A 23526-nucleotide genomic window follows, 5' to 3' on the forward strand; every position below is an offset into this window, starting at 1 on the left:
CTGTAGGTATCTCCTGATGTCTCTCTAAGGCCTTGTCTACAGTGGTCTCTGCTTCACTAATGATTTGTTCCTGTAAGACTCAAGTACATTAACATGTGAAATTGTCAACTGAGAGCCCTCAGATAGGGCAGCAGATGTACATGTCTTTTTGCCAAAGTTGTCTAACATTCGACTTTCACTGTCATTATGCAAGGGGTCACTAGCTGCAATACTAGGGGCACCTTTAGTGGATTTAGCAAGCACTACTGTAGGATCAGCTGTGGGATCTTATAGAGGTGGTCTCAGGTGTCAAGCACTCTACAGAAACAATCTGGTTTCGTTAGGGCAAGTGGCACAGAATCTGGGTGCAGAGAGATGCCTTCCAGACATCTAGTACTACATGAACTGGAGGAAGAGCCAATGGTTTGGGAGATGGCAGGTTTAGAAGTTACCTACAATGGGTTTGGCACCAAAAATCTCTGCTCAATTAAAGGCTTCTATCTTATGCAAGGTATTTCCAAAGAATAAACCTTCTGGGGGAGAAGCAGAAGAAAGGTCATAAAGGCCATGAATTCCTGGACTATTTTAAGATCATCTTAAGTTTCAACCTGGGTAGGGTTGGCTGAAGACTGGGTAGTAGGACAAGGCAAGCTGACTGGTCTGCTAGGTTTGGGCATCCATTTAGAAAGGTAGGCCTCTGCACATGATCGGGTGACTGTGACCTTGGTCCAGACTCCTAAAGTTTGTTCAAATAACAGGCAAAGATTAACTCAGTAACCAACACTTGGACAACAGAAGCTGAAGCCTGCAGAGTGACTTTGGACCCAACTGGCAATGGCATTAGGAAAACCAAAACTGGAGGCCACCATGGCAGCAGGCCATTCAAGAGATCATGCCAGAGTGCTCAAGTCTAGAACTTGTTGGACCAAGAGGTTGGTCAAGCTCTCGGCTGAGTTGCTGTCTAACTTGAGCATGGATGCAGAATGATAGTTATCTGCGGAATCCTTTGCCTTCAACTTTGTATCATTGCGTGTTTTGGGCGGGGTAGTGGATGAAGCTGAGGAACGAGAAGCAGCAGAAGGAACCAGGTCCGAGGACTCCAGCCCTGTACTTATGGATCTTAGCTCAAAACCCTGCACAATCCTGACAACTACAAATGTGCTGAGGCCCCATCCAAAACAGACAAATGGCATGAATGTCTATATGGGATTTGTTCCTACACTTCAAGCAGTTATTGCTCTTTTTAAAACATAAAATCAGAAGAAATTTTTCCCAGTTTGCTACTTATCTGAATGTAGATTGTAAGGAACTCTGGAGGAAACTATCTAACTTATGGACTGTGAACGTCTGATAAAATGTAGTATTGCATCAGACTGCATGGCTAGGAAGAACTGACTATGACACCAGATGTACCTCTTGTGCCCTGACTTCCATCCAGATGTCAGTGCTCAGACATCCATAGGCTAAGATTAATGCAATGACTCTGGAGATCAGACCAGCCACAGGATTCTGCATAGCAGGAACACCCAAAAATCAGAACTGCAACACTGACTATTCAAATCATCTCTATATTAACTGATGACTAAGCATGTAAGTACAGTAATTAGAAAATGTCAAGGGCTGCGAACTTGTATGATTAAGAGACCAGTAAATTTCAACAGCACTTGGTAGCTCTAAGTACAAGTAAAGCATCCAAGGGAGAAAATACTGTAACCAGGGGGAAAAAAGAAAAGGGGGAGTTAAGAGTTTGAGACAGAAGAACCACACTTGAGTTCCCTTCTAGCATTTATACCAACATTCAGTTGTACTGCATAGCCTTAAACAGGCAGTCACCTTCCAATTATTACCAGAAGCTTACAAGATGGTTATGGGAGAGGACCATGTTGGGTTGGGAGCTACTCCAAATTCATGGAACAGAAGATAATCTCCTTAATGTCCTCTTACTTCAACACCTCTCCCATAATTCCTCACATTCACATTACAAGTATACTTCTTCATTCAACATATTCCTCAGTTAAGCTGCCTTTTCTTACAGATGATTAACACAAGTAAGCAATGAACACTTGCGCTTCTTAAAAGTGACTTTAAAGAAATACAAATATATTGGCAAAAGCTGAAATGACAGCAGGAATGCCTGTTGAAATTCTGAGGATTGTAAATGGGATCTATACAATAGTACAACAATAATGCAAGAGTGTGGCTGGGGATATATGCTACGGTGAAAAGTAAGTCTGTGTACCTGAGAGTACCCCCCCTCCCCCCTCGTGCAACAACCGCACAGTTGCATGGAAACATGGAAAGCACTGCCCATTCCATCTCAAGGGGTGCAAAAACATGAATTCAAAATTTGTATTTTAGCTCCAGTTTATTTTTAGACATTGAAGACCCTAACATTTAGGTGTTGCTCCTACAACAGTGATATACGAGAGATCCTGTACAGATACACAGGTTACATAAAATACTGCAATGGCCTCCCAACATTCAAAATTCTGCTTCTACTTGGTTGCAGATGATTTCTTTTTTGGAAGAAGTGTCCAGTGTACAGCTTCAGCTTTCTCCAAATGCATCAAACCGGGACATTAGGCATGGATGTAAGCTCACTAAATCTATATATGCAGTCAGAGCTTTAGGAAGTAGAAAAACTGTACTTTCAATAGCATACAGACCAAAACACAGACTACAATTTTCCAGATCATTTTTACAAAGATGAGGAATGACTTAATTTAGCCGTGTCTTGCTTCCTGCTCAAGTTGTTACTGATTCAGTCCATTTACTGTACATGCACACTACCACGTGACATTGCTGTAATGTCTGCGTGTTACTATCTGCCTGATACTATGCTTACAGAAGTGAACTCTTGGGATGGAAGGAATTTGAAGGTATGGAAAGGTGACTTCAGTTGCTTGGCACTTTAGGATGACAGCCTGGAACCTCATTTAGGGTGTGCTAAGTAAAGGTGGGGAAATATTGACCTCTACTGAGAGACCTTTGGAAGAAACATTTTTGGGAAGTCCTTAACCCAATATGCATGCTCTAGAATCAGTAGAGCATTCCTGAAAACTATGCTGGGTTGCTACACTCTACAATAACTGAAGTCACTGCAGTAGCTAGGTACTTCTACTATGGCAAGACTGCTTTGGTGTATACGAGATCTAGTCAGACATGCTGAAAATAATGGATTGGGTTTGGGCGGAATGACTAGCAGGGTAGCCCAGTGTTACAGAGTAGATGAGAATACCCCTAAGCTGGCACAGTGGGCAGGTGGTGCACAATATTAAGACACAAACAGTGGCAGAGTTCTAACTATAAGTGGATTGGGCCCATCCCCAGCTAGAACAGCCTATTCCAGACTACTGTAAGATACACTGGCCAATAAGCAAACCTAAGACTGAAGAAATTACAGTTGTGTAAAATCTTATGATAACAGCAGATGTCCATCTCTTCACTACTGTAGTATTCTTAACCACAGGGATCTCCTGCCAAGGACAGCTCAACATCTGTCCAGTATACAAAACCCTTTAGATGCGTCATATGCCACACGTATGTCCCCACACAGGACATAAGGCATAAAGGTGAGGTAAGAATATGGTTACAGAGAACTGAATCTCCCCAGTACAGAACCTCCTCCATAAGACAAGGCAGGGGCTATTCACATCCAAGTGGAGAAAATGCAGAAGGGTAGATGGAGACCCTCAGCTAGGATGCTAATCAAAACAAAACCCAAAAGAAAAATGGAGATGGAGGGAAGAACTGAATACTCAACAGGGAAGAAAAGGATATCTACTGTTATGGTAAGATTGTTCTTCTACATCACTGTTGCAGTATTCTTAACTGTAGGGAGAGTACAGAAGCTCAAGAAAAGGATTGGAAGGTGTAAGGCTCGGAAGAGCCCTCAACAAACCCATGCAGGACGGCCCCTTCAAAAGCTGCTCTGGCTACAGAAACCACATCTAATTTATAATGCTTAGTATGCATGGAGGATCAAGTAGCAGCTTGGTGTCCAAACCCTTGAAGGAAGCATCAGAAGACACGACAGCCCTAGTGGAATGAGTTCTAAAGTAGACAGACTTTTGCTATGAAAGAAAGGAAATGGAATTAGATATTCAATTATTGATGGTTTGCTTGGAAACAGCTAAATCCAAAGTTCCGGGGATGAAAAGGAACAAAAAGCTGCCCAGACTCGTGAATGGTCTTAGTTTTATCCAAACAATACCCGAGTTGTCTGTACAAATCCAAGGAATGCAGGACCCTCTTACTAGCAGACGGTGGAGAAGGAAAAAGGAAACGGGTTGTACTGCCTGGTTTAAGGACAACTCATTAATAATCAGGGGCATAAAAGAAGGATTAGCATGAAGAGACACCATCTCTCTGTGAAAGCAGACGAGCATGCAAGCCAGTCTTCCAAGTACAGTGTTAAAAAGAAGCTGAAACTTCAGGCTCAAAAGGAGCCGGAATCAATTTTTCCAAAACACAATTAAAGTTCCAAGGAGGAGGAATAAGCTTCCTTGGGGGTCTAAGATGCAGGATGCCTTTAAGAAATTGTCTAACCTCAAAACAAGAAGCCAAGGGTGGATTCAAAGGAGAGAACCAGATGGACCCCAACTGAACAAGGACCCTGGCTACGAGCATGGCACTAGACAGAAAATGTTTTCCATTTAGGCATACAAGACTTTCTGGTTGCAGGCTTTCTGACCTTCTGTAAAGCCCTTAGCACATCCACAGAAAAGAGGTGCCTAAAAGGGTTCAAAAACCCTATCACCCACAGTGTCAGTTGAGAATGGACAAGTGAGGATGGATGAATGACCCCTTGTCTTGTGTGAGGTCGTCGAACCGGCAAGGTAACTTGTGGTGATTGCTCAGATTCATTAAGAGGGGGAATCAGTGCTGTCTTGGCCAAAAAGGAGTCACAAGCAAGGTTTCTTGGGAGTCCAGCTGAATCTTCCACAGGACTCTTGAACATAGAGGAAGAGGAGGAAAAGCATAGATAAACATGACTTTCCCAGGAAAAGAAAGGGCGTCATTTTGCATAACAGATGGCATAGCACTCTGGAACAGAAAAGAGGGAGCTGCTTGTTCAGAGAGAAGGCAAACAGATCTACCTGAGAAATACCCCACCGATGGACTATATCCAGAAACACATCTCTGAAGTATCCATTTGTGAGCTTCTGAAATCCAGAGGGTGGCAATGCTGAAGCCAAAATCTTGAAGTACCACTGAAGCTTGCACATATACAGTCTAGCAAGAGGGAACATTAGAATGGAAGAGGCCATGAATCCTAGTGCCTGAAGAAACTCCCTGGCTGGAATGGCAGGCAGAGGGAGAACCCAGTGAAAGAAAACTATCAAGGACAAAACCTTTGGGGGTGGAAAAAAGGCCAGCATTGACTATGTCTGAATCTTGCAGCCCAGATGCACATGATCCTGGGAGGGAATCATGACAGACATTTGGAAGTTGATAGTTAACCCCAGACTTTGATGGAGAGATATGGTGAACTCTACAACCTCTAACAGGAAACTGGGAGAAGGTGCCTAAATCACCAGGTCATCTAAATAAGAACAAATTTGAATGCCTTGGCACCTGCAAAAGGCAATCACAAGAGATAGGCATTTTGTAAATATTCTTGGGGCAGTAGAGAGACCAAAGGGCAAAGCAGAGAAATGAAAATGAGAGGAAGAAAAAAATGTAAACATTTCCTGGAAAAAAAGGGTGAATACAATTCTGAAGGGAAGCATCCTTCATACCCAAGGACACCAGAAAGGCCTGAGGCAGTAACAATGGAAACAGAGTTTGAAGAGAAAGCATTCAAAAGGAAGAAACCTTGAGAAAAGTATTGCGTTAGAAGAGATCCAAAATAGGGCTCCAAGTGGTGTCTTTTTGAGGAACCAGGAACATTCTGGAATAGAATCCCTTTCCTACTTGGGAAGGAGGGATAGGCCGAATAGTTCACTAGTTTACCAGGGACCCAAGAACCTCTGAGAAATGGGGAAGCTTCTCTCAATGAAGTTAAAGGATCCCTGAAAAAGAAGGGAGAGACTTCCACACCATGAAGTGACCTTGAAAGATTATGGAAAGAACCCAAGAATCTGAAGTGATGAGTTGCCAGGTTGGAAGACAGAGGGAGAGACAACTGGAGAAAGGAACCTGGTCTATAGTGCTGGACAGGGCAAAAATTCAAAGAGAAGCAGGGGTGTCAGACAAAGGAAGCCTCTGCACCACTGAAGCCTGAGAAAACATAGCAACAGGAGCTTGCCTACCACCCTTCCTGCCTTTAGTGGCCTGACTAGGCTGTCTATGAACAAAAGCAGACTTAGTAGGATATTTATTTTTTTATTTGACATTTGACTGGGAATGTCCGACTGTGCTAGAGCCCTTTTCCATCTGAGGCCCAGGAAGAAAAGCTCCACAAAAGTACACAAAGTTTAAAAAATAACATTCTTGAGAACATTACAGATAATATAAAGTGACGTATACAAACTGGTTACAACATTTTGCAATTTGTTGAGAATGTACAGCGTGTGTAAAAAAATGAAACTGACAAACTATTTACAAGTTAGTATCATATATACAATAAAAAGAAAAGATGGAAAGATTTGATAGTTGGGGGGATAAAAAGTATGTACACAAATTAGAAGTTGAAAGAGCAGTTGAAACAGGGTTGCAATAATAGAGTAGTAAAATTTATACTGGGTGCTTATTAGTATACATAGTAGTAGTAGAATATAGTGTATACTAGGTTCCCCTGGAATTTTGGGATGGGGGACACAAATACATGTTTAAGGCCCTGCAAAGCTTTACCTTTTTCTTGAGGAGACTTGAACATACCAGCAGCAGTAGTTTCAAATAGATTTTTGTTATCAAAAAGGAGCATCAAGCAACTTGGCCTTAATGTCTTCAGGTAATGACTGTAGACCAAGCCAAGAGTAATGCCTCATGACAGACCCAAAGGCAGCAATTCTGGAAGAAGCATCACAGCTGCACTTGATAGAGTGGCAAGTCATCCAAGACGAAGAACTCAAAAACAGAGAGCAGAGGACTTTCCTTTAGTACCAGGGAGCATCAGAAATGACCTGTCAAGCCTGGGCAATCAAGGCCACAGCTTATCTAGTCATGTGGATCTGGTAATTAATGCCCTAAAGGACAAAGTGGCAGCAGTATAGACCTTCTTTTCAATCCTCACAATAACACAACTATCCTTATCCAAAGGCAGGAGCTTGTTAGAGGGGAAGAAAGTTAGAAGGCTTGTCAGTGGAGATGGATACCACAGGATGAAGACACAAACAGGAATTAACAAAATCCTCAGGAGCCTTCTAGAACCGGTCAGGTTTCTTGGGAGCAGGGGATTGAGAATCAGAAGTCTTGTGGAGGTTTAACAAAGCAGCCAGCACAGGAGGTACTGTAGATGGTTTCGGCTAGTCCACCTGAAGCAACACATAATACCTTTTCTGGATATCAGATGCCTGAGAAGAATCCAACAAAGTATTCTAACATTCTGGCTAATGTGTCCCCAAAAGACAACTCCACAAAAGGAGATTCAGGGTTAAAATATTTTTCTTCATCAGAGAAATAAGCCAAAGAAGGCATATGGGAAGAGAAAGACAAATACCCTTCATCGGATTCCAGATCCTCATCCAAGGAATAAGGTTCCCTAAGCCTTTTAGGAGGAGTTCAAGTCCAAAGTGCAGTAGGCACAGAAACTCCTTGGGGAGGCTTCAGGGCCACTAAAGCATTGAACAGGCCTTAAGTAAACTCCTGCCATTCCCTTTGAAGGTCCTTATGGCGTACAGAAGAATGTTTAGTCTTCTGTTTTCTCTTGATGAGGATGTCAGCCCTAAGAAACTCCAGAGGTTCAAACCATTAACGAGATTCAGTAAGAGTACCTGGATCCTCTCCTTCCCTGATCAGAATCTGCAAAATCCCTCTAATGCCCTCTGAGATAACCAACTGCTGTTCCCCCCTTGAAATCTGGAGCAGATGCCTGCAAAACCTCAGAGGACAAGCAGAAGAATGGATCCATGCTGGCCTCTGATGGGGTCATGGCAGAGAAATCCAAAGTTGACATGGGATAGCCTAAAGAGCTATTACCCACTTCTAGAGAGAAGTCTGGTGGAGGCTGGACAGCCAAAGAATCTGGACAAGATTTCTTGGCCTTCTTCTTGCCTAATGGAAGTACCTATGAGTTAATTGATTCCACCATGCTACCCTGGGCTAACTGTTTAAGCTGTTGATTCTTGAGATAGATGAGCAGGAAAGACAACTGGCTTCTAAGAGTTTTAGGCACAAATGCATCAGAAATACTACAGGAGGAATGGTCTTGGGAAGCACCCAAACAAAATAGATAATGTTCATGACAATCCTTACAGGGGAATCTGCCTTCCACACTGTCATTTTACCTTCTTGGATGACATGAACTCCAGGAAACCAAAAGAAAATAACAGTAAGAAGAAAAAAGGACCTAATGCAGGTGTACCCTAGCAGGTATTCTGAAAGGTCCTACAAGGATACACTATAGAAAAGCCACTGCTGCATGTTCTCCAGTTCCTGTAGGAATACAGTGAGTTGTGTCTACATCCTTTGCATTGTCATTACTCCTGTCATGATTTGAGAGGCAGGATCTCAACATGCACCTGCAGTTAGTAGTGTATTCTAATTTGGGGCTACAGAGGTAGGCATCTTGATTTGCAGAAGAATTTGTTTATTCTTTTTGCCACTTCTCCCCATCCTCCATGAACAGTCTCATACCCTCAATAAGACTACTACTCTTCTCTTCCCATCAGAAATGAAAAGAAAAAGAAAAGGCGAGTCATAGCCCTACGAAGTCACCCTTACATTTTTTTGTTGGTTTTAAACAATGTTCCTATTAGCCTTCCTCTTCTGGATAGCAAGCAAAGTTATAACCTTAAAATGTAAGGCCAATGCATGCACCATGCATCTGCTCACTCAAGTTTGGTTATAGTGCAAGCATTCCCAGGCTGATCTTAGACCAGACCAGCTCACTCTCATGGGATTAATAAGACGGGCATTGGCTAGTCACACCCAGCCCTCCCTAACTGTTTTTTTTTCCCCATCAGAAATACAGCGAGGTTGGAATGAAGGTGGCAGTGACCCCAAACCAAAGGTGTTAGGGACTGTAATTGTGAAGTGCAGCTACTGCATTCCTCTTTCTGTATCTTGACTTACAGAAAGTAATTTCAGGGCAAGAGAACTCTGTGTGGGTTAGAAGGAAAGCCAATTGCTACAAATGAAGCTATTTGTCTACTGTAGACTTGCTACAGTTTAAAAGCCTTCTTTGTTCTTTAGCTGAAGAGCAGAAGGAGCACAAATCTGGCTTGGAGAATCTGACTATGAGCAGACTTTTTTTTTTTTTTTTTACTGTTATAGTGAGGAACTGAAGGGATGTGGAACAGAAGGGAGTCTGGTTTGTAGCTTCCCCTCCAGGCTTTTTTTTTTTTTTTGCTATTCTGCTCTTCCAGTGAAGAGTACATAGATGGGGATCTGGTTTGAAGCACCATCCTAAGGGAGTGTACTTTTTTTCTCCAGAAGAACTGAGGAGGTGGGGCACCTGATCAGAGACCAACCCTGGGCACTAGATCTAGGTATGGTTTTGCCTCCTACACATTTAGACAATACAGTTTCTTTTTGTGGGGGTGGGAGGAGAAATGATGGTAAAGAGAAGCAAGACTGTCAAGAAGTTTCAGGTAGTAACTGCAGTCTTGTTGGCACTGAACCAATTTGTGGTGGTAAAGGGTGTGCACTGAAAGTCCAAGGATTGCAAATGAGTATCATAACTGCAATGCTATGAACTGCACGGTTACAACTGTGAATGTAGGAATACACTGATTACATTTGAATTCCTATTTCTGAAGTACCAAAGCTCTCATTATAGGAACTTGTACTTGGTAAGCGATCACAGGGATCGTAAGGTGCCTGGCTATATACACCTTTAAAGCAGACAAATTTCTTCCCACCCTTTTTAAGCAGTTAATTGTGCTTACAAGATCTCTCCCTTCTTAGAGGGAGCTATTGGTGAATGAGGTTATCAGATGTAGCTCTCTTCTACCGCTCAAGTTCATATCCTCATTTTTACCTCTGGTAATAAACTGCAGGTAATGGCATAAACAACAAGATCAAAGGAACAAGTGAGAGAAATGTAAATTACTTTAAGTGATGAAGCGCTTTACTTCCATGATAGGCTGAAGTGACAGATTCTCTGGGATACCCTCACTATATTGTCACAGATTCTTCATTTTAACAGGTAATTAACTGAGGTGGTTCTGACATCTTATAAGGATCCCCCCCCCCCCCCCCCCCCAGGCATCGCCCAGCAGAGCTGTTCTGGGTACGGCCCACTAGAAGGACCAAGAGCAGATCCAAGGCATGCAGGATAGATTACATTTTAGCTGGACAGAGACTAATTTAGGTTCCCATTAGGCTGACTACTTATTTCTGCATGGGGAAGTGAAGTTTTATTTGCCCTACCAATTTCATGAGCCTCAGAGAAAAAAAGTGAATCGGGTGTGTTTGGCCTGAATTCTATAAACATAAGATTGTCTATAATTCATACAGAATGCATATTTACACTACAATTCAAATGGCTTTTGTCAATCTAATGCACAAGATATGCAGGTTACCTAATATTATAATAAACCCATAAATGCTACATGGTATTAGACTGGCAAAATATACTTGCAGAAGTGAAAATCTATACATACACATACTTACTTTCAAGAGTTAATGTGTTTGGAAGTACCAAACTATAATGTATAAAGTAAAATACTATACATTTCGGAAATCCTCACACTTTAATTCATAAATCCAAACATTTGATTTGTTCCTCACTGCGAGTGGATTAATCAAGATGACTGAAAATATAGTGTGCCACATTCCTGCAGGTTAGTATGGAAGAAACCTTGAACATAGATCCATCAGAGCCACAAGGGCGGGAGACTTAAACCTCGACACGGCTATTAATAGGACGTGCTGGAGGGATAGATTCATCACCCAAAGAATCCCTATGCTGTGGAACAAAATCCCGGTATATGTGAGGCAGAGCACCTCGCTGGCCTTGTTCAAGAGAAATCTTGACCAATGGATGGGAGATCGCAGATATACCCCAGGGATTACCTCAGTGTCACTGCTCGACAGAGGCACAGCAAAATAATGGGTATTGTTCCCCATACTAAAGGGGTGGCGTAAGCCACAAAACGATGGGCTAGGCTTGTAAATGCCCTCGGGCAGATAGCCTAGTATGAACCTATGAACCTATAATAACTACCTCCATTTCTTTCCTGAAAAGAATACAAAATGTACTTAAAAAAAGAAAAAATATCGAGAGTCTAGAAAGACTATTTATTTCACCATTTAAACAAACACAAGCTCCTACAAAGACTGTATGGGCTTATGGTTACCGAGTTAAAAAATCAAGTCAATAACTATGAACCCGGCAAGTTTAATTCACCAAACAGAATAAGAGAAACAGATGCAGAATTATCAGAAAATGTGGATGTAGGCAAAGTGAAAATGCTAGTACACCACTAAAAGAATTAGCTGCGGAAAATAATGCAAAATAACATGCGAGTTAAATAAGGAAAATTAGAAATACACAGATATTTCACACACAAAGAGAAAACCATGTGACAATGTGTACTTTTACAATAATGAAACGGAAAAAGAATAATGCGCCACTGAAATCCAAGCCTCACGAAGTGCATGCGGCTATAAAACTTGAGGACGCACTGTCCTGCTTTTAATACCTGTTGTAGAATCTGTACTAGGAAAAGACATTTTGAAAGATGTATAAATGGAAAATATGTTTAAAGAATTTTCATGTTATCAAATAGAAGCAGGGACATGACATTTGTTGGTTATACTGAAGTAAAAAGAATTGATAGTTTACTATGAAAATGCAGAGAAGCAGTGAAGTCTGCTGTGTGCTGTTACAAGAAATGTTAAGAACTGCTAAGGAAAGTGCTAAAGTGGAAACAGGTGGAACGTATAAAATATTGTCAAACTTTTACTCACTGGGGTTCATTGGCAACAGAATAAAATGGTATGCGTATTGCTAATGTAATGTGAACATGAAAATTAGTAGTGTACAATTTATTTTTTACAAATCAGTAAAAAATTTTAGGTCACTTGTTTTGTAAACAGCTGGAAATTATAAAACAGTATAAGGGGGTAAATCAAGCTGAAAGTAGTAACATCACGTGCAAGGGTAAATCGGGCCTGAAAATTGGCAAATAGGAAGCGGTTGAGAGATCTAACCACTACTAACCACGAAAGAGACATAGCAGTAATATCTACGATTCCTCCAAGATATTTAACTTAACTGACCATAGATTTGTTTGTGTCTTTCGGCTTTTCCCGGTTAGGGGTCGCCACAGCGGAACTCCGGTCCGCTAACGATTGGCAGTAGACTTTTACGTACACAATTGCCAGCCCTGACGCATAGCCTTCAACGAAAATACGCCCATTGACGCATGGCTCCACACAGAAGACGCTCTAGCTGAGAATCGAACGGCACAACGTCTTGCTGTGACTGTGAGGCAACTCACCTCTTAAATAGCCCGTGTAAACAGACTAGAAGCTGTAGCGTGGCAAACTGCTTTCAAGCCAATATACTTTGCATCTAGGTGCACTCCAGCAGTCTATTCCAAGACAATGGTTCTCCATTTTCATAAAGGTTATGCACAACTACTTTAGAGGGTACAACTACTGCAATACGTGTATGATTCTCTCTGCATCTACTCCATACACAATAATGGATGAACTGCAAAATGGCAGTAACACATTAAATAACTGTGTCAAAAAACTCTCATCATGGAAAGGAAAACGAAATAGATATTCTGTGCAAGACATTCAAAGGATGCAGCTTAAACTCATTGCAGAACGTATAAAAGGCTATACTGGAGCTGTGAAACAAGAAAAAGAAAAACATTTTGCTACCGCCATTGATAAGCATCTCATCTTTAACGCTCATACACAAGCAGTGAAGAAAGTAAACAAAACACTCTGGATATTTACTGAAATAACCATGACCGGTCACCTGTGGCAAACAAGACAGTAGCCAAAACTGTACTACTCACCTATATATTATATGGAGCAGCTGCAACAGTTAACTTAAGTCAATGCACAACAACTAGAAATATGACCAACATGTCATGCAAACATTTACACACACAACTTGAGAAAAGTCCCCATTCAGAATCGGGGGATGTATTTAACCCGACACAAACATTCTGAAGACTTTAATTCCTCACATCAGCAAATGTTTAGATTACCAAAGGCCTTCTCCAAAATGTGTAACAAAGTCCCAGCCACTTCTCCATTATCAGTTGGAAAAACCACCTATCAGAAATTAGGATGCTCATATCCCTGGCATCATTCAAGATGTACTCTGAATCACATCCACAAACTCTGTCAAAGGTTGTGATTACAAGTTTCTTACTCTATAGCCCCCTGGTTTAACAACTTGCAATAACGAACAGCCATACAACTCTTAATAGGTCTGCCACTTACCATTTTGAAAGAACTTGTGTTAATTTTCTTTGATATACATAATGCTATTAAATACCACTTAGATGCGTAATTGAATAAGTGGATGTCAATATTACTCTAGGAAACAGATGCATTACCGTAGGAAAATAGCAAGACACACTAAACATTCTTGAATTGTTGCAATGCAATCTGTTCATCATTCCACTTGTATATACGGAGTATGTATGACTTAAAATTAAAGAACTTGTAATGACTGCGGCCTGTGGTGTGTAAAAACAATGTATTTTAGCCATCTGTAAAATGCACTTTTCATGCATTCTATATTATTCAGATGTACTAAATTCAATTACTAGTTCATCCATGAAATGGCACTACTGCTGTATCTTCTCTTAATACATACAGAGTAGCACAGCTGATGTCTAGGCTGCTCAATACCGTGTGTAATATTAGTAGCAAATGTTTCTGCAGCTATAGTTACATGTGTGTTTTTAAGAGTTTTTCTCTCTGGGTCCCATCTGAAAATTGTTGATGTTCAGTAAGACTAAACCAGTTAAAATACAAATGGGTAAATAAATAAAACTAACTAGTTCCAAACACATTAGTACATCAGTGTCATTCAGGATAAGTTCAACTCAACTTCACTCAAAGTATGCTGAGGATACATGTAAGGTTGAGAGATCTTTAACTGTTAATCTCTAATGTAATACTTCTCTTATGTATGGGCTCAAGGAAGTCCACAGACTACCAGGCTAAAACCATATAATTTTAATATAGACGTTAACACTTTCAGGATGAAACCCTTCAGACATAAAACACTGAGTCAATACATAATTTAAATAAAAACAAACCAATCAGCATAGAAAACCAATAAAACAATTAAAACTTCTGAATATACAGTCTATGCCTACTGAGAATTGGCTTTAAAGGCACCACACCATTGAGACCTGAATGCCTGCCTGCCCCAAGTTCTATTATTCATCTTGTTTCACAATACTCAGTATAACTGGAGATGTCACCCCCCCCCCCCCTAAAATTACTATTTACTTGCTGCAATGCCTGGAAATAAAAATAATGCCCTTGACATTTCTCTGTATGCAGGGAAAGATCATTCTGCTTATCTTTTAATTTAATTGTAGAGAGATGTCTCAAGATCCTACCTTAAACCTACAATTAGATTTCCCCACATAAAACGATGGGCAGCACACACATTTAGCTAAATAAATTATATTTTTAGCAAGGCAAGTAACCAATACTTTAGGACTGTATTCTTTCTTAGTGATAGGGTGTATGAAATTGGAGTCCCTGTTAATATACTTACATGCCTTACAATGTTGACATGGAAAAGTGCCTCTTCTTTCAATAGACCTAACATCTCTATGCACCCCATCACAAAGAATCTATTTTAGATTTTTATTTCTTTTAAAAAAAAAATTTGGGGAGTCACCTACCAAGTCCCTCACAGAGTCATCGGACTGTAAAAACCTCCAGTTACCCCGTGTTATATCTTGGACTCACTTAATATCACTACTATAAGTAATCTGCAACTCTACTTCTGTTGTCATTCCTGATGACTTGATTAAACCTTAAGGTGTTTCTCTGTAGAGTAGTGCTGCCCATAGTTTTATGTGGGGAAAACTAATTGTAGGTTTAAGGATAGGATCTTGAGACATCTCTCTACAATTAGATTAAAAGGTAAGCAGAATGCTCTTTCCCTGCATATAGAGAAATGTCAAGGGCATTATTTTTATTTCCAGGCATTGCAGCAAGTAAATAGTAATTTTAAGGGGGGGGGTGACATCGCCAGTTATACTGAGTATTGTGAAACTAGATGGATAATAGGACGTGGGGCAAGAAATATTTGTAAGATATGGCTCTTCAACTAGGTGATCAATAAAATAATATACAAAGTTTCATAGTTTCATAGTTTAGTACTAGGCTATCTGCCCTGGAGCATTTGTAAGCCTAGCCATAGTGATGTGGCTTTCGCCACCCCATGAAATGGTACAAAAATGCACAGAATAGATTTAGAATACTGTGCTTCTGTCTAGTAGTGACACAATGAAGGCCCCCTTATATAATAGAATTAGTTTACTGACAGAAGGTAAGATGTTAAGTTACAGTGATGTAACAGAACTGAATAGAAATATTCAGAACACTGGAATGACATGGTTAGGATTAGAAAACATCTATAATAATGGTAGTAGAAGTACAGGCAGGCCAACAGACACATGCATAAGTTGCAATAAGTGGGTTAACATATTATGTTAACAGCAAACAGTCTAACATCAAATAAAAAATATTAAGAAAATACAGCAGTTATAAAAATGCCAAAGTCAAGATACTAAATGTTCTTTTCTTTATAGGAGAGCGCATTCACTTTAACATAGATAAGCAGAAATCGTCTCACACAGAGTGTGGCCATCACACATGCTGGAGTACAAATAGAGGCTCATTTGCTCAGGTGTGAACCGCTGTACTTGTGTGAAGAGAACTAACAGCACTCAGGTAAGTGTTGCATGCATCTCTACTTGAAATGGGAGCAGGAAAAGTCCAGTAGTTAAAGAGCTGTATATTTAAACACCAAGGGTCTGTGTTCTCAGTAGGGCTTGCAAAATGTGAAAATGAGAAGTCAGTAAAGTTCAGCAGCACCAAATGCAAAGTCAGCTAGTTGTTACCCTAACAACACTTTTGTAGATAGGATGGGCAAGAAATATTTACAGTTTTAACAGAACTAATAAAATGTAGAAAAGCTGACAGAAGGTAAGATGTTAAGTTACAGTGATGTAACAGAACTGAATAGAAATATTCAGAACACTGGAATGGCATGGTTAGGATTAGAAAACATCTATAATAATGGTAGTAGAAGTACAGGCAGGCCAACAGACACATGCATAAGTTGCAATAACTTGTGCAGTGACAAATGTTCTTCAGTTAAGATCCAGTATATAGTAAATCAAGAAACCAATACCTTCAGACAGATTTAAATGAAATAAGGAATAAATGTAAGCATGACATACTTGATTAACAGTTAATCCCCTCAGAAATAAAACAGATGTGAAACTATTTAGCAGGGTAACTAACGTGGTTCCAAGAATCATCATGACCCAGGCCAGAGGGAAACGGACACTATTACAAGTATAAAAAGTATAATGAAGTCAAACATAAAATGCAAGTACACAAAAACACTAATTCTGCATTATTTACAACAAACAGCAGCAATCTAAATATTCCAAATTTTAAAAATTAATTTATGTGCAGCAGACAAATAATTAAAAATTACTCTAGAAGAATGCACAAGTCTCTTGTATATTCCATTTACAGTTTCATTGGATTAGTGCCAGTAGGCCCATGGCTTGTTTCATGGAAAACCCATAGTATCTAAATTGATTACGTATCAGACAGAGAAAGTATATAGGCTAAACAAGACCTTACCGGTAATCCCCAAAAACTCAGAGAGTGGGTAGTACGCTAAGAAACATATCCATAAAACTGGTAACTGCAGCATATGAGCGTACTACAGAGAATGAGATGCTACAGAAAACACAGCACTTTTATGTTCCATTGAGTGAGAGCTTGGCAATAAAACTCCTCGCTGGTTTCCTGTGCTCAGGGATTCAACCAGATTAACAAAAATGCTGCGCACACACACACACACACACACACCCCAAAACTTGCATATACCAACTCCGTTGTCACATTAAATAAAAAGGAAATCTCTCAACACGAGTCATCACTGACGACTGCTAAAGCACATTTAAAAACTGTACCTGCATTTGCTTCCTATGGGAAAGCAACAGAGTTCTTCATTCTCATCCAATTTGCCCTCTCTGAGGTACGAGGAAATCTTAACATAACAAGCAGCACAGTACGATATAGGAACCTAATGCTAGGAGGTAGCATTTTACATGCATTAAAATAATAGATAATGTATAACTGAACTGTGGCAATATACAAAAAAAAGAAACTCACTACTATATTAAAATACAGCCACAGACTTAAGCCATTAAACATCATTTAAATTGTTACCACATGCTTCAGAACTGGGACTTTCAACCTTAGTTTTGCTTAATGCAATGTCATTATTAATTTTAGAATTTTTTTTTCCATTCCGTGGAATGCCATGATCAGTCAGTCAAATCCATGTTCAGGTTTCCTAATACGGGAACTGATCTAAACTAGATTAAGCCCTTTTGAAAGCTAGTACAGGATCAGGACATCCAAGGCCGGGTCAGGGAACATTCCAGGAAAGCCTTTGTAGGTGTCTACAACTGTTCATAGTACCTACAGCGGATTATAGCTGATGAGTGAAATCATGTCACAGCATGTACTGGTGTTTTCCCACTATCAGAAAATGGTGAATCCCAGATGGCACACCTAACTGAGCTTTTTTCCAGCAATAGTTAGGGGGTGGTGAAGTGATACAGTACTACACTACATGAGAGTAGGGCTGTAAGGAAGGGACATCCTGTTAGTATGTGATACTCAAACTTTTTACAGAAAAGATAGTACAGCTGTCAAGAACTTTACTGGATAACCTCTAGTTTAGATGCTAAAATTTATGTTCTGACAAGGAGCCTCCTAAGCTTTATTTCCAGTTTCCTTGTCATAATGCTTATGCAGTACAGCAGACAGTTTACAGATGACTTCCCACTTACTCTTTGTATGTTTCTTAAAAACAGCTATGCAGTTTTTCCCACTAACGCGGACTATAATCCATTTAAAAATGTAGACTTAACATCCTAGCCTTGCTCTACATGAACGGTAAGAAATGCATGACATTTATGCTCCCCTCCACAGTCCTCCTTTCCATTGGATACAGATTAGCTTACTTTGACCTGTTGTCCATCAATTGTTGTAGTGCTTCCCAGTTGTCCTTTTTCTGGTCTGACATTTTAATTGTAGGGATTTCAGATTTCCAGGTGGACAGAGCATTACAGCTGTTCAATAAACATTGGCTCAAGAGCAAGGAAGCAATGGACAGAACAGCCGATGGTCAGCACCCTGGCAGGCAAACTATTTTTATTTATTGACATTTGATTAATACAGAAATATATAAATAATAGTACAAAAATAAATTATATGTCTAAGATACACAGCAGTTTCTGCTCTCATGGACTTATGAGGTGCTGAGATACATTTGTAAGTTACTCTGCCACAACTACTCCCAGATGTTGTGGATTCGTGCACATGCTAAAGCCACCATGGCACCAACAGATGATTTTTCCCCAGCCCCAGACTACCTCGCCTCATGAAGACAAAGCTTGTTTCGAGTCCAGAGCAGAGTCCTAGAATGTGAGTAAACACAACTCTGTGCTTTTTAGTTGTTCTCTGAGGTACAACTTACCAACTGAGTATATGTTAGAATGCAAAAATTGTTGGGGGCAACTGAAGCAATCTACTCGAATAAAAGGCCAGAATATACAGACAGAAATAAACAGCTTGCATGCATATATGTGCATATGCTCACAGATATGCTCCTCTACAAACTGTTTAGCAGCATACATGTACATTATATATATGGATGTCATTCACTGTATCAGATCTAAATTCACCAACAAAAGTAACTTGGAAATTATGTTGCATGTTCTGCTTGCTAAATACCTCTCGACTGTCCATATTTTTTGCCTCATATTTTGGGCCTGTTCCTCATAAAATTTTGTTTTTCTGGATAGTCTTTGGAAAATCATTGAGGATTGAAGTCAGAAAATATTGACAGACATTTCAGTTTGAATTCATACCCTTTAGAAAATTTCTGCGAATGCAAAACCTTTTATTCTATCAAATTTCTAGACTTGTGACAGGAATATTTAAAAATATTGTCCATATTTTCGGACCTTTTCCCCGATTATTTATGGCTGCATCCAGAATTTCTTGCAGTATGGTTGAAGATGGTGGAAGTAGCAAGATTACATGCAAGTAAGGTAAGTGTGAATTTAAGAATACTAATGTGGAAACTTTCAGATATACTGAAAGTTTCTGCAGTGGGGAGATGGGGGTGTTTGCAGGTTAAAGTAAGGGCTAGGCAGTGAGACAAGACCAAGGGTCAAGGTAATGAGACAGATGTAGTGCTGTGTGTGTGTGCATGTCAGAGCATCTTACATAGGGGCAGTGTTACAGAAAAGGTTATTCTATAGTGCAGGGATAGTATTACAGTGAACACGGATTAGTAAGATGGTACAGGGGGCAAAGCTTCCTTGTTCACCTTAGTAATGTGTTCAAACTCTAACCCTGTACCTTACCTTAGAAAAATCCTTCCCATAATACTATCACAAAATATGTCTGAATGTGTAGTGGGTTTTGTTTAAAGGATCGCAAAAGAAAACTTGTAGCTTCCTTTAGCAATTTTTTTTTGATTGTATTGTTTTATTCGATTGTTTGGCACCATAGCTGCACATACAATTGTGCCAGTAGGTTAGGTCATGTCCATCAGTCTGATGCACGTTTCAACTTTGACAGCAACAAATGCTTTTCTGTAGTCTGAAATGGATAGAAGATATTTTATGATCTATGAACTTTGGTACCAACAATATTTTATCAAAGATGAAGACTTAGTTTGGTAACCGGCAGGGGCACTCAAATGCCACGGCATGGCCATGAAAAGTACTATTTCTAGACCCGGCAACCAGGGATCCAATAACACATAGGATCAGAGCACTCTGGAAAGGTAACAAATATTGATCATAGAATAGATTCAGGCATGCATCAATATGCAAGAAATGGTGAGGCAACATTGCAAACAGGAAATATGACAAAACCACTATATTACAAACACACACTGCACAACCCAGCTATACTGATGTGTATAAAGTAAGCCACCAAGTTACACAAATTACACAACATGACAAATACTGTTTACTGTTCTACATTTAGTACAGTACATTCACTCAAGTGCACTTTTAACTGTGTCTGTTCTCCATATTATTGTGGCAATATGTATGAATACAAAGCTATCGGGGAGATCCACAATATACATAATCTGATTCACTTTATATATGTTTAAACTGGAAATCATTTACTTTAAACGATTCACAATGTTTTGCAGCAAATCAAATAAGCATTAACAGATTGCCTCTGTGAAAAGCTTCTGTCATGTGAGCATAATTGTTTCTGCTGACTAAAACTGCCTGAAAGATTGTGAAGTGAGTATTCTGACAGGCTGAAAATGATGTCATCACTGACACGGCTAAATGCAGGGAAGCATTTTATTAACATTGCTGAAGTCATTGTGTTATTATTCTTCAGCAAAAGATGCCCAAGCAATTATTTTCGCCAAATGTTTGCATTCAGTTTTGTATGCCTGGAGGAGGAATAGGTGCCTATTTACAGCTACTAATTACAAAAAGATAAGACTATTTTTAAATTCCAGTTGGGTAATTTGCATACATTTCCATATGAATTATGTAAATTACATGCTGATCACTTCATTGCCTTTCAAGTTTCTTAAATACTTGTCTTTAAAGGTGTTCTTTTTCTAACTCAAAAATGACTTTCTGAAAACAGACTACCTCCACTGCCAGCCAGATCCTAGAAATGTAGTTGTAGCAAAGATGTGCTCATTTGTACAGTCTGGAGCAGTCATTATGAAAGCTGGCCAGAATCAACAATTACTTTATTAAATGACAAATGATGCTCTCATATTGCAGATATTCCCAAGGAGTACCTTCATAATTTTATACATTCAATCCTATAAGGACTGCCATGAACTTGCAACATTTTTTCTCTTCTGCTTGTTTTTGTCAGAAAAGATGTGCATGCCAGAGCTTGCATCCAAGCTCAGTGGTGGTAAGGGGAAAGTTGACTTAATGGTACTGATTTGACAAAAAAAAGTTTTAACTAATCTACTAGATGCACTGCTCCATTTATTCTGTACAACATGCTCATTCTAGTTAGACAGCTGACATTGCAGTAGTCATATGGTCTTGCAATGTGCACTCATTTAGGAGAAAAGGCAATGGATCGAGTACACTGAAAAAGTTGCACATATTCCATTCTATCAGGTCTTCCACCACATATTTTTGAAGAATTCTCAAAAAAAAGGACTTAATTTACTTAGCCATTACAAACAGTCACCAATGAGGCACCCCTGATATCAGGGAAGTACAGTTTTGAGAGCCTATACATCACAGCCACAGATGTTTGGGTAAGATGACTACTGCAGTATGAATCCGAACAGGACTGTGCCACAGGTGGAGGTTTGACCATCTGACCAGTCTTCCAGAGCTTTTAAAAATCCATGTGCAAGGCTACCCTCCCCGCCCCATCCAATCCCACTGTAACAGGATGCATGAAAGAATAGTGCTCAACAGTTTCAGTTCTGACTGTATGCATCAAGATATATATATATATATATATATATATATATATATATATATATATATACACACATACACACACACACACACACACATACACACAAGTGCGCAAGAGATTATAGAATAATACATTATAAAATATGTCATAGTCATCCCACGACAACTATGGCAAGGTATTAAGCACATGACCAGTAACTGTATGGTTGTTTGTGGAGATGCCTCAATGGCAAAGGAACTTAATTTCTTCACCCATTTTGAGGTGGAAACAGCACAGACAGTCATGTCTAGGCACCAGCAGATAGGCCACAGCCTCCTACAACCAAACCTTCACACTACAAGAGCATGATGCAAGAGGTGTACTCATAGCAGTTAATCCAAGAAAGGCTGCTGGCTCTGATAGAGTGATGGTATAGGTGCTGAAAGAAAGTATGGACCAGCTCTGTGGGATCTTCACAAAGATCTTCAACTTCTGTCCAAGCCTACTATTCCATCTTGTCTGAAGTCAACTACGACCCAATCATTCCACTGTCAAAGAAATCGGTCATCAGTAGTCTCAATGACTACTGGCCAGTGGCACTTACTCCAGTCATCATGAAGTGTTTTGAACAACTGGTTCTGTGGCACATCAAGGACAGTCTCCCAGTTATCGCAAGATATACACCAGTATGCTTATAGAGCAAATAGGTCTATGGAAATGCCATTTCTACTGCCTTACACACTGCACTTTATAATCTTGAGCAGCAGGGGAGCTATGTGAGGATGCTCTTTGTAGATTTCAGTTCATAGGTAAGTACTAGGCTGTCGGCCCAAGGGCCTAAGTAAGCCTAGCCAACAAAGTTCCCTGGCTTACGCCAACCCGAGAAGTTCAGCTTTTAACACAGTTATCCCAAATAGACTGGTCACTAATCTAATGGCAGGTAGGTTCTGAAAGCCCTAGGCCAGCGAGTTTAAAGACTTTTTGACTAACCACCTTCAGATGGTTAGACTAGACCCGTACCCTTCCTCCACTCTCAGGATAAACACTGGTGTCCCACAAGGCTGTGTGCTGAGCCCCTTTCTGTAATCTCTTTGCACCCATGACTGTGTCCCCTCTTATTCTACAAATACCATCATTAAGATTGCGGATGACACCATAGGGATTGGACTTGTTTTAGGAGATGACACAGCATACAAAGATGAAGTTCAAAGACTGACTGCATGGTATACAGAGAATGACCTTGCCCTGAACTCTGCCAAGACAAAAAACTCATAAAAGATTTCCGGAGGCACAATGTAGCTCACAACCTAATATACGTCAATGGAGACTGTGTGAAAAGGGTTCCTGCATTCAAGTTTTTAGGTGTACATGTGGCAAGAAGATCTACCTTGGTCCATAAACACCACAGAGGCAGTCAAGAAGGCACACCAGAGACCATTTCCTGAGGATCCTCAGGAGGAACAACCTGCAGGAGAAGCTACTGGTATCTTTTACTACTGTTTTATTGAAAGTGTACTGACATACTGAATTTCCACATGGTATGCCAACAGCTCAGTGGCAGACAGGAAGGCCCTTCAAAGAATCTACTCTGCCCAGAAAATCATTGGCTACTCACTGCCCTCTTTGGAGGAACCCTTCAGATCTCACTGTCTCAGCAGGGCAACTAACATACTGAAAGACTCTTCTCACATTGGACATCACCTGTTTGAGCTGCTGCCTTCTACCAGACAGTTCAGGTCTATTCTATTTCAAACAGACTTAAGA

General features: G+C 40.1%; 1 protein-coding gene across 4 annotated transcripts in view; it reads right to left on the reverse strand.

Annotated features, from left to right (window-relative positions):
- The window catches only part of GRIP2 (glutamate receptor interacting protein 2), a 2580489-nt gene that overhangs the window by 1670863 nt on the left and 886100 nt on the right, over positions 1-23526 (reverse strand). The gene's annotated exons all lie outside the window — the stretch shown is intronic.

The sequence above is a fragment of the Protopterus annectens genome, chromosome 7.part1 (genome assembly GCF_019279795.1).
Source record: "Protopterus annectens isolate FY-2018-M chromosome 7.part1, PAN1.0, whole genome shotgun sequence".
Lineage (NCBI taxonomy): Eukaryota > Metazoa > Chordata > Ceratodontiformes > Protopteridae > Protopterus > Protopterus annectens.